The sequence below is a fragment of the Anopheles maculipalpis genome, chromosome 2RL (assembly GCF_943734695.1).
Source record: "Anopheles maculipalpis chromosome 2RL, idAnoMacuDA_375_x, whole genome shotgun sequence".
Taxonomy (NCBI): Eukaryota; Metazoa; Arthropoda; class Insecta; order Diptera; family Culicidae; genus Anopheles; species Anopheles maculipalpis.
In genome coordinates this window covers 35,311,013-35,326,030 of record NC_064871.1, presented here as the reverse complement: position 1 = coordinate 35,326,030, position 15,018 = coordinate 35,311,013, and the positions used below count along the sequence as shown (strand labels likewise).

General features: G+C 43.9%; 1 protein-coding gene across 1 annotated transcript in view; it reads left to right on the top strand.

Annotated features, from left to right (window-relative positions):
* LOC126559171 (LSM12 homolog A-like) overlaps nucleotides 1-15,018 on the top strand; it is a 213,181-nt gene that overhangs the window by 65,699 nt on the left and 132,464 nt on the right. The gene's annotated exons all lie outside the window — the stretch shown is intronic.

Genomic DNA, 15,018 nt, shown 5'->3' with positions numbered 1-15,018 from the left:
TTTTAAAACACTCACACAATAGACGACACAACAGAGAGAAAACCAGCGAATTTAGAGCTTTCAATGCCGCTGGTATTTCATTTCCTTTTTTTTTGTACGTATTTGTGTGTATTATGTTCACGAATTCATGCGGGAAAATCTTCTCCTATGCATCTCCTATACCACCGAGTGGATAGATATAGATAATCCCAGGTACATTGGTGGCTCGCGTACAATTTATGATGTGCCTAGAGTACACACACACACACGAACACACGCAAACACCGGCATGAATATTGTATCTTTCGCCCATAAATCCTCATTGCAATGCGAATTTTTTAATGCACTGCAGCTATTTTTAATCGATTAAGTGTGACCCGGCTAGAAAGATTTGGGGCACACACAAAAAAAAAAGAAAACCACGATGCTTCTGCAATCCAATACGGAATTGATCCCGATTACCTATCCCTGTGAATGTATCTTAAGTTGATTAGACAACAACTTATTTACACACTGTGCACTTGTCACTGGTACAGTTTGGAATGGATTTACAAGTTTGGGTCGGGTGAGTTGACACACTCCGCGATAGACTTTTTGTGTTTCCATCGGCAGCGATCGTTAGGACAATGTTGAACTATGTCGTAGTGCGTGTGTATTGGTGGCTGGAAAGAATTCGATATGTGGCTTTCGGTTGTTGACAAGCTAGGGCCACGAACCTCTAACAGCAATGTGTGATTATCGAACGAAACATAATCAGCAAACGGAAGAGTAGAGTGCCACAGACGAGCGTAGGAGGAGGAGTGGCAGCACATTTTTTTTTTTTTTTTGATGACGCATCGTTAAACCCGAACTAGAAGGTTACACTTCATTTATTGGTGACCCAAAATAAAAATATATATAAAAAAACCCCCCCACCAACAACATCGACAACAGAACGAACGAAGAAATGTGACCGATCAGCAAATTTAAAAGCTGGAAATCTAATGCATAAGACAAGTTTCGCTGATGAAACAATTAGGCACGAACGCACACATCAAAACACATGCAACCGTGCGTGTTGAGGGGAAGTTGTTTATGAATCTATCAAATACATTAAATAGCAATCGTAAACACAATTTCTCGTATAAGCGTATGGTAGACACAATGTAGCGGACTGCACGACAGTGCAACATTGATCGTTCGGTTCAGATAATAATAGGCACGACGAATAGGCAGTGGAGCAGCTCATAAGACTAGAACGAACTATTTCAACAATGTTTCAGTTGACTTGGAGCGGAAATTCCATCTCAGTCGCAGGAAATGATCAGTTTTCCAACTGGAACTATGATTGAAGAAGAGAAACTGATCGACTGCATAGTATACCCCAAGTGTAAAGGTAAACCCTGATCAGTCCTATCTTCTTAGGGACTAAAACGTCTCTATGTCTGAAAGTTCTAGTTTTTATGATACAATTTTGTTCTCCTTTGGCACTACAACTTCTAAGAATTTCGATCAGCCCTTCCCGGGAGCAACCCTTAATTTGATGATACCTGTAGCTGGGTGGATATTTTAGGCGTTAAAGAACTATGCCAAGTCATATGATAGTGTCTTCACGTGCTCTTCTTCACAAAAACTTAACTAAAGAACCAACCAGAGGCTTTTACGAGTTTGCCAATCTCCCCAAAGTTAGTGATAATTATTCGTCTTGGCTTTACGACCTCTAAGGTCACGCCAGCCATCGAATGGCTTATTAGACTTGCCGATACCACGTAGTTGGATAGTCAGTACTCACTACGGAAGGGAATGTCCTGATGGGATGGTCCCGAACTTCCCTCGCTGTTGCTTCAAGCTACATTTGCATAATGTTATCAAACAGAGTAGAGAAGCTTCACACAACATAACAGGTTGGCTGATAAGTCCCCGGTCTAACAAAGAAAAACACATTTTTTTGTCCAAATTCGTTTTTATTATTCAACATAGTTCCCTTCAAGAGCGATACAACGATTATAACGACCTTCCAATTTTTTGATACCATTTTGGTAGTACTCCTTCGGTTTTGCCTCAAAATAGGCCTCAGTTTCGGCGACCACCTCTTTATTGCAGCCAAATTTTTTCCCTGCGAGCATCCTTTTGAGGTCTGAAAACAAGAAAAAGTCGCCGGGGGCCAGATCTGGAGAATACGGTGGGTGGGGAAGCAATTCGAAGCCCAATTCATGAATTTTTGCCATCGTTCTCAATGACTTGTGGCACGGTGCGTTGTCTTGGTGGAACAACACTTTTTTCTTCTTCGTTCTTTTTTCGTTCGTCAAGCAACCAAAAGTTGCTTGACAAAAGACGCTCTGTCTCACAAACTAATTGACATACAGACGTCAAATTTTGACACGAATCATTTGAAGGTTGGTGCTATATAAAAATAATATGCATTTAATACTAGCGGCGCCATCTATGTGTCAGACCGGGGACTTATCAGCCAACCTGTTATTAGTGCATGATGAAATAATTATTTAGAAAGCTATTTTCCCATGTCCGTCTTTTGAATACCATTTCTTAACGTGTTCTGTCTTTATTTCTTAAATACCTACGTTATTTGTGGCGCTCTTGCGGAGCCCTTGCGACCAACAATTATGCCAAATAAATGTGAGCATATAAGAATAAAACACCAACATTATTAGCTAATGTTTCACATTGTATTTATGGATGTTTCGTGGAAAAAATAATAAAACTCTGCAACGTTTTAAATCTCTCCATTCAGTTTTGCAAACGCACAATCAAATTGAATTAACACTTCAAAACGATCCACCAACAAACTGATTAGCATCATCCTCAGTGACGCGACTGACGTGCTCGGGATGAAATAATCGCAGCGAAGCTCGTACGCACCGACTCCTTCAGTGTGTGCCCGCCGCCGTACGTCTCACATGCATTCCAAAACCCGTCGTACTCCAATGCTGCAGGAATGGGTGGATAATGGTGGCAAAACACCAACTATGCTAGCGTCAAGAGAAGACACATACGGCAACCCAAACGGTTGCCCACAAGTGGTCCATACCGCAGGCACAGTCAATTGTGGGGGGACCGACTGTGCCACCTCTTGGCTAGATTCACTCTCGCTTTCTATATATAAAACGCCAAACCTGACGCGAAAGCAGGCGGAAGCGAGGCCACCGTGTGAAGTTCGTTGTCGTCATCGTCGTCGTCATTTGCCGGCTAGCAGCCAGACAAACGCCTAGATAGCGAACGTGGAGTGGGGTTGACGCGGTGTTGGCGGTTGGCGATGAAGGTGTGTTGAAACGATAAAGAGGAAGAGGTAGAAAATATCGCTCAGAATGCCACCGGAGCGCGATTACGGCGTCAACGACGATGCAAAAGGCAATCGACCGTTTGGTCCGTTTGTCGTGTTTTCACTAGGTTAAGGTGAAGGTCAGCCACATCCAACAACACGGTTACGAGGCATAACGACCGACCGTACAACCAACCGAAAGAACCGTACGTACCCGGGGAAGGGACCATCCATACAAGCGGTATGCTTCGGCAGTGTTCTGCATCATGCTGCCCCGTGGTTGCTGCTATTTTTGCTTGCACATTGCTGGCGGTGGGTCTCACTGTTTGCTGCAGTACGTTTCGAATGCAGCATAAGCTCCAGAAGCGTTGAGTGTGGAATATGGTAATGCAACGAGTGTCGGCGCTTCGTGATTGTTCGGTGTGAGAGCAAAATAAAACTAAAACTTACTAAAACGTTCATCATAATGAGTTTAATATTTGTTTAAGGTATGTTCAAAAGTTTGTCAAAAACTAGACTTACGATGTTTTACAAACAATCTATTTTTGGCGCTTGTTGAGTAATATAAAATTAAATAAAAAGGATTTCTTGTTTCCCGCTTCAGCAATAGATTACTCACTTTGCAAGATTTGACATACGAACATCACTTTCTGTTCCGACACATAAATTGATGGGCAGACCAATAAGAGCATTCCAATATTGTTCCTGTAAACTTCCACCTTATGCTAGGTAAGTTAGGGCTTATATTAATTATAATATGTCTAAAATATTTTAAATTTAATGCTCCAAAAGAAATCATATCCAAGTATGGTTGTGCCTTTAGGTATTCCTAAATAAACAGACAAGAAAAGCATGAACCATGCCTTCCAGTGACGAAGGAAAAGAAACAAAAAGACTGTTAGCAGTTACTCTTCTTTCCAGCTACGTTATGTAAAAAAAAAGAGTTAATTGCGTAAAGAACGAGTTTTGCATCGGCCTAGATCCATCCGCTATCAAAACACTGCGCTGTTAAGACAGGCAGAAAAAAAAGTGCCAAAGTCATTCATACACGTCCCATTTCCGTTTCAATGTCGAGCGTAGAAAAGTGAAAAAGCAAAGAAACACATTCCTCTGTCAGCAACCGATCCAGCAACCGATGGTGGCGGAACCGCCCCCAAGCTATCAACCCCAACCGAAAGGGAAACTAGTTGCACATTCCACACACTTTCAAACACAAGCACGCGGCAACACACCGAACCGAAGGAATGCAGCACCGCAACCCACCTATCATCATCACACATGCTTCCACAGTGTGAGGGTACGCACGTGTAGGTGTGTCTGGTGCAGAGACCAGCATCTAGCCAGGAACTAGCCACATGTGAACGGCGATGCAGCAACGATTCTAGCGGGCTGCATTCATCTAGCGTACGCTCCCCGCTATGTATTTCTGGGTGTGAGGTTTTTTTTTTTTGTATCCTTTCCTTTCGCTTTGGTCCTGGTGCACGATGGTGTACCACCACGTGGAGCACACGACACGGCACGGCAGTGAGCGTCATCAGGCTGGGCAAAAAGAAAAGATCGCAATCGCATTTTGCATTTTCCAACAAATGGACCCACCCACCCACCGCAAGCTGCTGAGAACCGTGGGGAAAAGGCGCCCCGGAGAAACGAGACACTCTTGGGCGATCGTCGTTTTTTTTTTCGTCTATTGCCTAGAAATCAGCTGGCAGCAATTGGAAAGGTGCATTGCCGTATAGTACACATAAACACACACACAGAGATACAGCACATACCACGTGGAAAATGCGGGTGTGCAAAAAAGGAGTAAAATTCTTATTTCCTTTCACTATCGCTTCACATGCTTTTTCATCGACCACGTGCGTCCACACACCGGGTGCAGTGTAAGCAAACGATAGGCCCCACACACACACACACGCATGTATGCCGGTCATACCGGATGGAAACTTGGGTGGAAGGGTGGCTTTATGGTGGACAGCCCGATCTACCATGGCAGGCAGGTAAAAGAAAAATAAAACGCTGCCGAAAATGAAAATGTTCTTGCTCTCCGCCGAACGTTCGCCAACGCTTACTGGGAGCTCTCTGTCGATAGACGGCTCACGAGCCACGATTCTCGTCCGCTCTCTTTATCACATAACCAACACACAGCATCTGGGGTAAGTCTACGACCCGTGCTTCAACATTTTCTCACCCCATCAGCACTTCTCTAGGAATCTAGCGTACCTCCCTCGTCGTCGAGTTTTCCACCACCATCCCGGTAATTCTGTTTGGGCCATGTGGTAGCACCAGCCGACGGTTATATGTTATCGCTACTCGGGCGTATGGTCATACGTGTGGTGATGGTTTCAACACCGACACACACACACACTCTATCACTCGCTAGACAAACTTTATCCTCTTTCTTCTCATCCCACATCAAACGGTGGGTGGAAAATTTCTTCTTTCACCGGGACCCACTTCCCACTGATGGTACACACACTCGGTATCTGTACGTATGTGTGTTGGAATGGGGAGTGGGGGGGAGTGGGGGAAAAGAAAGACTCACCACAAAAAGAAAAGTACCAGTGTTTGACTGACGAATGCTGGAGGATGTGACGATATGCATGCAACATGTAGAACAGTGAAAAGAAAACACACGCGCGTTTGGCAAGAGGGCGGCAATTTGTATGTTCAAACATCCTTGCAACAGAGGTTTTGCACAGCTGACGGACGGGGTTTGAAAGCCGACAGCAGTCATACGGGAAGGTCAATTGGCAAACGTGATACCGGCCGCGTGAGCGACCAGGCGCACTCATCGGAGGTTGGGTTTTCAAAGTGCGCTGAATGAGATGAACTATAGATTTATTTAAAAAAAATATAGTTTTATTTGGACACAGAAATTCGTTGTTTTTTTATATTTATGAAATTTTTTTAATAGCCTAAAGTTTTTTTTTTGTATTTCATTTTTATTCTGTGCTACGCTTGTGAAAAAGGGGAAATTTATACATTTTTCTGATGGAATTAAGTAGTATTATTTAGCCAGTTTTAAGAGATTTCAATAAAGCAAAATATTGTTGCATTGTTGAAGTTTGCTAACCAATTATTTACGATGTGAGCTGCATTTAATATGCAATTCGACTTGGTGTCGATCATAGCAAATTGATAGGCCACCAGTAGGCTTTACAACGAACGAATAATATTAACATTAACATTTTGTTGACGGGGGAAGGACATATCCGTTCTTGCTTAGCCGAACGTTCTTGGTCGGAGGACGGTCATATCCGTCTTGAAGAGCGGCGCATCGGTGAAAGAACGTTGCGGATTTTCGCATCCAAGTAATGAAGAGTAATATTTCTTTGTGGGTGAAAGATTTCAGGAAAAGAAAGACTTCGCGTGGCAGAACACGCTAAGATCTCCAGCGCCTAAGACAACAAACGTATGCAGTGATACCAAGCACGTTCTGGCTCAAAAGCAGCGGCGGTATTCACACACGGCAGGCTCAAGGTTCGAATCGCATCTAGACCGTTACCCCCCGAAGTGAGTACTAACTATCGAAGTGCGTTGTGCAAATCAATAAGTCTATTAAGCCATTCGATAGTCAACGTGACATAGTAAAATCCAATCCATGTACAAAATAATTTTGAAAATGTTGAACACTTTTACTATAATTAGCTATTGGCGCTCTTAGAAAACCTCATTTAATTTTTTTTGTCGTTTATTTTTTGGGGTTTTGAGTCTCTGTGACTACATTCGCCTCTCAAACCTCATTTCAATCTGCACCTTTGTTTCTACAGCAGTTGCTTCGTTTCAGTTTTAATCGTCGATTTTGTTTGACTCCGATATAAATTCATTAGCATTATTTGACCAGCCTAATGCAGCTATGATATAACACAAATTCACCATAATCAAACCATCAAAATGGGCACAACCAACAGCTGTTTCTACCGGCAGCAAATAGAGCAAGGACATAGTCAAGGTTGCAGAAAGCAGATGCAGAAAAGATAGCATCAACTAAATTGCCTTCAATTCACACCACTTTCATGTTCTGCGAAATCATCCTTATCGATAGGGAATTTCTTGGAAAGCAATGTTTTATGAAGTAAACCTGTTTTTTTTTTTCATTTCCTGTGTCCTCTATCTCTGACCTCTCACTGACGGTATCGAAAACGGATTGTACCATGCTACACGGCACAGATGACTCGAAACCAACCTGCATCTGTAGCTGTAGAAGCCTTGGATACTTAACGTGTGCATAGTAAAAGAAGTCTTCCCCACAAAGTGTTAGTATTAAACTTTTGAAACAGAATCCGTTCAATGACCGGAACACAATAACACTACAACAGTGCACATACACACACACACAATCGATAAGATAACGTAGCCTTCATGAGCCGCAGCCTGTTCGTTCGTGTGTGTTATATGTTTAGTTCTCTTTTTTTGCACCCGACTATCAGTTTGCAGTTTACGTTATCAATCAGACAAAGAGGGTGACAGACAAAGCAGGAAGGGTAAGAAGCGGTTTGGATGGAACTTTGCAAAAATGTATGACACAAAAAAAAAAATAACGAGCTCTCAATTGCGACAAGACGTGACAAGTTGCAGCCGAGTGAGTAATTTAAATGTAATAGTAACAAAATGGCGACATAGGATGGGCAAAACCCTTGCCAATGAGTAGACGGATGTTATGATTCTGTACCTCTGCTACTCTGTTGCAATCCTTGAAGCTCGACATTCATGTGTGCTGGACCGGCATGTCTTTGTTGAGCAATTCCAATCATTCCTTAACTGTGGGCGACCATTTTTCCATCTTTCATAGCATGTGGTTGTAGTTTTAAATTTTTCTATAACTCTATTTCTTGCTTAGTATCACAAAACACTGGCCAACACGTACACACACACACACTTTCTCAATGATCGGGTTATGATTTATCCTTTACCACCCTCCTCACCGTTGTTGGTGTGCATCGATAATTTATCAGCGGCCAGCCGCCGTTGTTGCTTTGTGCCTTCCTCACAAAGCATACTTTTTGATTACGCTACACATGAGCACACACACACAGACACATACACACCTATACAACAACCTATCGTGAAGACAAGCGATGCACTTGCGATAGGGTAGCAGAGCACACGGTTTACTACAACACTGCTTTACTCCCACAGCCCGCAACGCACCCGGCCCGAACCGCCACACACATCAGAGCCCGCCAACCCCAAACCACACCAATGATTTATTGCAGCGCCTTTGGTGACGACTTTTTTTTTCGGAAATTTTGGAACTAGCTCTGATAATCAGCCGCCGATCTGACAAGCAAGCACCGAACTAAAACAGGGTTTTAGCTTGCGACGAGTGGCTTACGACTTTTCCTGTTGCTGCACAACGGTTTGGCACACTTTGCATGGTGATTGTGACGCGATATCAATTCACGAAGGATGTTTCAACTTTTTTAATAATGCATTTTATTTTTTTGCAGATATGATTTTATTCATTCACACACACACACACCTACACACACGAGCACTAAAACTTTTCTCACTTCACGAACCGGAGCTGGGTGCACTAGATCTTACAACATGTTAAGAAACAAAAATACACCACCTATAGGACGAGGTTAATTCACTAAATTAGCATCGATCAAAATGCATAAAACCGATCAAATCCTATTACTAATCGCTTTGCATATGCTTCCTTCCTTTGCTCATCAAAAAAAAAAAAAACTCACACGCACGCAACTTGTTTTAAGTTGAAGGTTGGTCGTCACTTTGCAAACCGTGATCTCGCGCGATCACGTCGTGCAAAATTAATTTCAAACCGATAAGATAACGGTCCCACACCAACACGTTGCTAAATTGGCACCCGAAAATTGGGAACTGTGGTGTCGCCCGGCGATAGGTTTGTACCCCGAGCAGGAGAGCAGCAGCAGCAGTAGTTTGCGATCTAAATTTGCCACTCGACCCGCCCGGGTTCTCTATCCCTGTGTTTGTGCAGGTGTTTGGCTTTGTGGCTATGGAATTGCAGTCGCAAAAAAAGATGCAGAATTAAAATAGAAACACTACCAACGGAAGGAATGGTAGCTACTCCCACACGCAATGCACCGTACGATGCACCCTGGAATGCACCGAAATGCGAAACGGGCAGACCGTTTTCACTTTCGTCCGAGCGAACGGCGGTGGCCCCATCCACGGCCGAAGACTGCCACAAAGCCCACACAGCGTTGCAGCAAACTACAGCAACAGCAGCAGCGTCCCAGTTACGTGCGCAACCGTCACTAAAAACGCGTTTCGCGAAACACGGCCGGCCGAAAAGTGGTCTAGGGCGGCACACCGCAGATAATAATGGCCCGGGTCTGTGTGTTTTCTTTTCTTTACTATTTTTCGGCGCTCCGCACTGCCTGCTTTCGGTGCGTTATCAACGTGGGGCTTGGTTTGTATTTCGGCTTCGCAGCAACGCCCCCCTTCCAACGCCTGCACCACCCCCTCCCTGCTCAGCCACTATCATACGCCACCCTCTTCTGCTTAGTACCGCGCACATCTGTGTAACCCCACTCACACGGACCTCCTCTCATCCCGTTTTCTTTCCTCAACCGCCCCCCCCCCCCCTCTCCGCCGCGCCTCCACCCCTTGAGGCAGTAAATATAGTCAATGTCCAAACGGGAGGGAATAAACAGCCGAAACAACACCACACAACCGATTCGCTCAGTCACTGTTCACACAAGGTTGAATTGCAAAAAAAAACAACAACAACAAAAACACGGTGATTAACAAAATGAAGAAGAGGAGAGTGGGGAAAAAAAAAAACGGTGCAAATCGGGAACCGAGTACCGCAACGCAACTACACACCGTCATCATCGACAGGGCGCGAACTAGCTCTCTCTCCTAGCCTGGGGTACAGCAGTCAGGGGGCCTACAATAATCATCATCATCATCATCGCACCACAAACACTGAACTAGACAGCACACACTACTTAGAAGCGTGGCAGGTTTTGGGATGGATTTTTTTCTTTCTTTTTTTTCGCAACCTTTAATGTGTGCGTTTTCGCGCGAAACAACACACTGAACGCAGTATTTTTTGTACGTTATTGTAAGATGGAGTGAGAGAGAAACGAAATTTCCCTTTCAATATTTTCTCCACCAGAACACAGTGTGTGGATAGATTTGCTTTTTTTTTTTTTAAACTTAAACGCTCGATTCGATCGGTTGATCGAAGATATGTTTTAGTTGACTCCAATCGTAACTGATTCGATATTAACCGACAAAGAGTAATCCTTGCTTGTGCTTTCTGACGAGGGTTAACGACGACCCTACTCTCTGTGCACCATTTTCATTAATTGCATTCGTTTGATGTTTGATTCTGGGTAAGTAACAAGCTCACACTTTCACACACATCGATCAATCGTCTCTTGAGCGTGCACCAACATTACAGAGGATCATCACGTGGTACAAAACGTGTGGAAAAACTGGTGCGTGTGTGTCTTATATTTTAATTGCAATTTTATTCTATTACACTGTTTACCTCCCAACTTATAGCTCATAAGCAAAAAAATACAAAAATTGCCACGTTTTCTTACAGTTAATGAACCGGTAGCTGTGCAAAATTGAAGGCTTTTTTATGTTTACTATTTATAACCGTATGAACATCTTATTTCATTGCTTCAAACAAGCAGAAATAAGAATTTGATTTATTGAATGAAATACGTAACATTATTTGTCACGTAAAGTACTGGGCGCACGCTTTAAAAGGGTCTCAAATGGTGGCGTTTTTTTTTTTTTTTTTAATATTTCCATACAATGCAAACTAAGAGCTTTTCGAAATCTTTTCTTATTTATCACTTTGAAAACTAGTAAATACTTGTCTGTTTGCTTGAACCAATGTAAATTCGTTCCGCTAGAACGTTCTGCTTCGCTTAGTTTAAAGAGCTCTTGTAGCAATAGAAAAATATGCCAAATATTTGGCATATTTTTCACTAAAACTCTTTAACATTCTAGGATAGTTTTATGCATTTTAGCGAATTCTTCATTTTGCCATTTTCACATAACGAGAAATTATCCTTTATTAACAGACGTAAACTCCCACACGTAAACAGCCACAGCCATTACACAGAAAAAATGAACTATTTCTTTCTGTTTCATCCAATTCCGCAATCGCACACTAGCTGTCGCATGGCCTACTCAGTAAACACCTGTCAGAGTAAAAACTCCATTCACACACACACTATGTGCTCTTGCACTGACGTCTAATGTAAACCATTCCAGCTCCGTAGCCTTTGCAGCAGCATACACTGATGCGGAAATATTTTTTTTCCCCCATTTTCGATTTGTGTAAAACGCTTCATCACATCACGCACGGATCACCAAAACATCATCCCACCACACACGATGTAAAAATCACATTTACTGTATATCATAATCACAGCAGTGCAAAATAGTGATCGCACCAGCCTAAGAATGGAACTGAACCGACCGACCTAAAACACTAATCGCTAATGCTCAACGCAAACGTGCACGCACTAAAACTATTACTGCCGCACATCGAAAAACCTTCGACCGAACCGAAGAACCGGACCGGACTCTTACGTTGCCTGGGCACACTACAAAACCAAAAAAAAAAAAAACCTCTAAAGAAGCGCACCGTCCACTACCAGCAGCGAATTGGAAGAAATAAAACGCGCAAATCGCGCTACCATCCAACACACGATTTTTCCCGGACCCGGCTGTTCGATAGTCGAGGAGTCCGGTCACTGTCGCCGTCGTCGTCACCACAGAAGAAACACAACAGCAGGGAAAAAATGCCCGGTTTTTACCGTCCTGGGATCCGGGTCGGTCGATCCGCGTCCGTTTCCCGTGTGCTATTAGTTTGGCGGTTTGAGATATTTTGCTGATTTGCTGCACTAATTTTCTTTCTATTCCGTCCGACGACCCACCCGGCGCACTCGGCGACGACGACGACGAGAGCGAGCGAGGCGCCTTGTCCGCCGCCCAGCACCGATTGGGGTGAAGAAAAAAGTGAAAATTCTATGTAATGATATGTTGTTTTTCCTTATATATATAACCATTATTATTACTTCGGGTCGTTTCGAGCCTCGGTTGTTGCGCCCATCTCATCCGGCATCCCGAAAAGGGGGTATATTTTGTGCACGAGTGTCTTGCGAACCGTGGGACGGCAGGGAAGGGTGGTAGGTACGGGCCGCGCCGGGAGGATGCGTGGTTGTTTAGGGAGGGAAAAAAAGGCATTCCTGGCCACCTCGCCCTTCATGTCCACCCGGTCAAACGGGGCAAAACACACTAAAACACACCATTATATACTCGCGGGAATAGGACGACAGCAAACGGGACGAAGCGAGACGGAGAGACACTAAACTTTTCCCCCGATCTTTCCTCGTCCCTCCCCCCCCCCCCCCCCCACCTGCTCCCGCCTGTCTAGCTCTTCTAAATGCTTCTTGGTCGCGCGCGCGGCCAAGGGGAAGGTTAGTGCGCGCGTTAGAAAACGTCAGAAACAGCGCAAAAATCCGTTACCATTTTCCAAACCCCCCACACCGCAGCGCCGGTTTTCCACCCGCTGTTTATCTTACTATTGTGCTGTGTCTCTCTCACTCGCGTGCGCCTTCCTTCGAAACATCAGCCCAGCATCCGACGAAGATGCAGCGGAGAGAATCGCGCGCGCGATAGGCCCGAATAAAAAAGTGAGAGCGTCCGCGAGCAAGACGGAAAAAATCGAGAGTGGAAGAAAAAATCCGCACACGCGGTTGGGAGGCAGGGGTGGTTTCGCCGAACGGTAACGCTGTAAGGATACTCAATCTCTGTGTCGTACGCCGCTCGGGACTCCCGGCGGCGGGAACGTGAAGACACGCAGCGCGCGTGTGAGTCCCGTCCGTACCGGGTTTCAGTGTGTGCGTGTTTCTTGGTGAGTTCGACCAACGGGAAAGGTCGCGTGGAAAACGTGTGGAAAAGTGGGCTGGTGAGAGAGTGTGTGAGAGAGAGAGAGCGAGTGCCGGGAACTGCGTTGACTTCGAGACGTCGAAGCGAAGGTGGTTGTGCGGGACTGGCCGTTGTTGTTGGTGTTACGAACCCTCGCTTTTCGCATCCCACCACGGCGCGGGAAAATGCGCCGGTGAGCGGAAGCGGTGCAAAAAGAGGTGCGCCCAGTGACAAGGGGGCGAAAAAAGGAAGAGAATAAAAATGCGCGCACTCCGACAGAACCGACGAAAAAAAAAAAAATTTAACTTCTTTTACTTTCCGATTTTGCCTCCGCAAGCCGAATACAGTGCGTGGTCGGATTTGTAGCGACACGTTAAAATAGTATCGGGTTTAATTATAATTTGAACAGTAAAATTTTCTTGTGATTAACCTTAGGCGAAACTGTAATTTCCATCCTATTTTCACGTAAGCTGACCGCAGTTTTCGATCAAAAAAATCCTGGATACAAAGCATGCTTGCCCTTGGTAGGACGGCACGGTACGGAAAGGATAAAATAGTAAACGTTTTCGTGTGAAAGACTTACAATACTTTGGCTGGTTCACTGTACCAGCCCTTTTGCAATACCTAGCAAAACAAATCTGATTTGACTGCTGAATGACAAAAGATTCATCTTGAGTCTGTTTTCCATACTTTTTACACTCTTTTGAGCTTTGAGCGCAACGGTTAGAAGGTTTGAGTAGCATCCTTGAGTAGCGCAGTTAATTTTTTGATTCATAAATCCAACGTTATTTGTTTTTAATGTACTATGAACATTATAGAATGTTGACAATACGGCATAAAGCCGTCATGGAAAAATTGATAAATAAAATTCTTCTTCTTGGCTTAACGACCTTCTAGGTCAAGCCAGCCTTGGAATGGTTTACTAGACTGCCAGATACCACGTAGTTAGATAGTCAGTAACATTGTGGAATGTTATTTATTTTTATTTACAATTAATTATGATAGTTAACCGAGTATGCCCGGGATAAGGCAAGGAATAAGGAGGAAATGTCTTACCAATATGATTATAGGATTTGTTCAACACAAGCGGTGTGAACAATACGACACTGGACCGTCATAATTAATTATAAATAAATAAATAATTATGATAGTTCAGTACCGCATTGTGAAATGTTATTATTCTAATTTTATTTTTAAATGTTCTGCTTTTTTTTAATAATTTAAAATAATCCTAATTCGTGTTAATCCTAATCATCGTGTTATCAAGCTAGTGTCATAAAAATTGCATGGTACTGTTTTTCCAAACTACATTGCCTATCGAACGTGTTCAGGATGCTGCCACTTGCTGCTGCTACTGCTGCTGCTGCTGCTGCTGCTGCTGCTGCTGGCGGTGATCCTGCCAGCTTCTACTACTTCTATTAGCCTACTTTCTCACTCTTAACACACTCTCACCGTTTCGTGTGTGTGTGTGTGTATAGTATACTTAAGCGTCAGAAGAGAACAAGACAAAACTAAAAGGAGTTTTAGAGAGAGAAAGAGATCATCGCGAACCCCTCTTCACGTTCATTGCCGTTTACATTTTACATCAAAACAGCCTACCTATTTCGCTGTTCCGCGAAACCGACCAAAACTTTACCCCCTTTTTAAAAAAAAAACCCCCACACCTAAACATCTTCTCTACCTCGTGCACTTGCACTACTCGTCCTCATTGTTTTGTCCCTTTTTGATCGTCGCAGCATCCAGCTCCAGCACTTGTACTGTGTTTATCCTTTTTGCTCACCTCCCAAACGAGTACCTCACCGCTAGAGTTTGCGGCAGCTCGCCGAAAGTTCTTTCCATAAACCGTTCGTTTCTTCTAACAGGCTCTCCTTAACGATCGCATATTGACG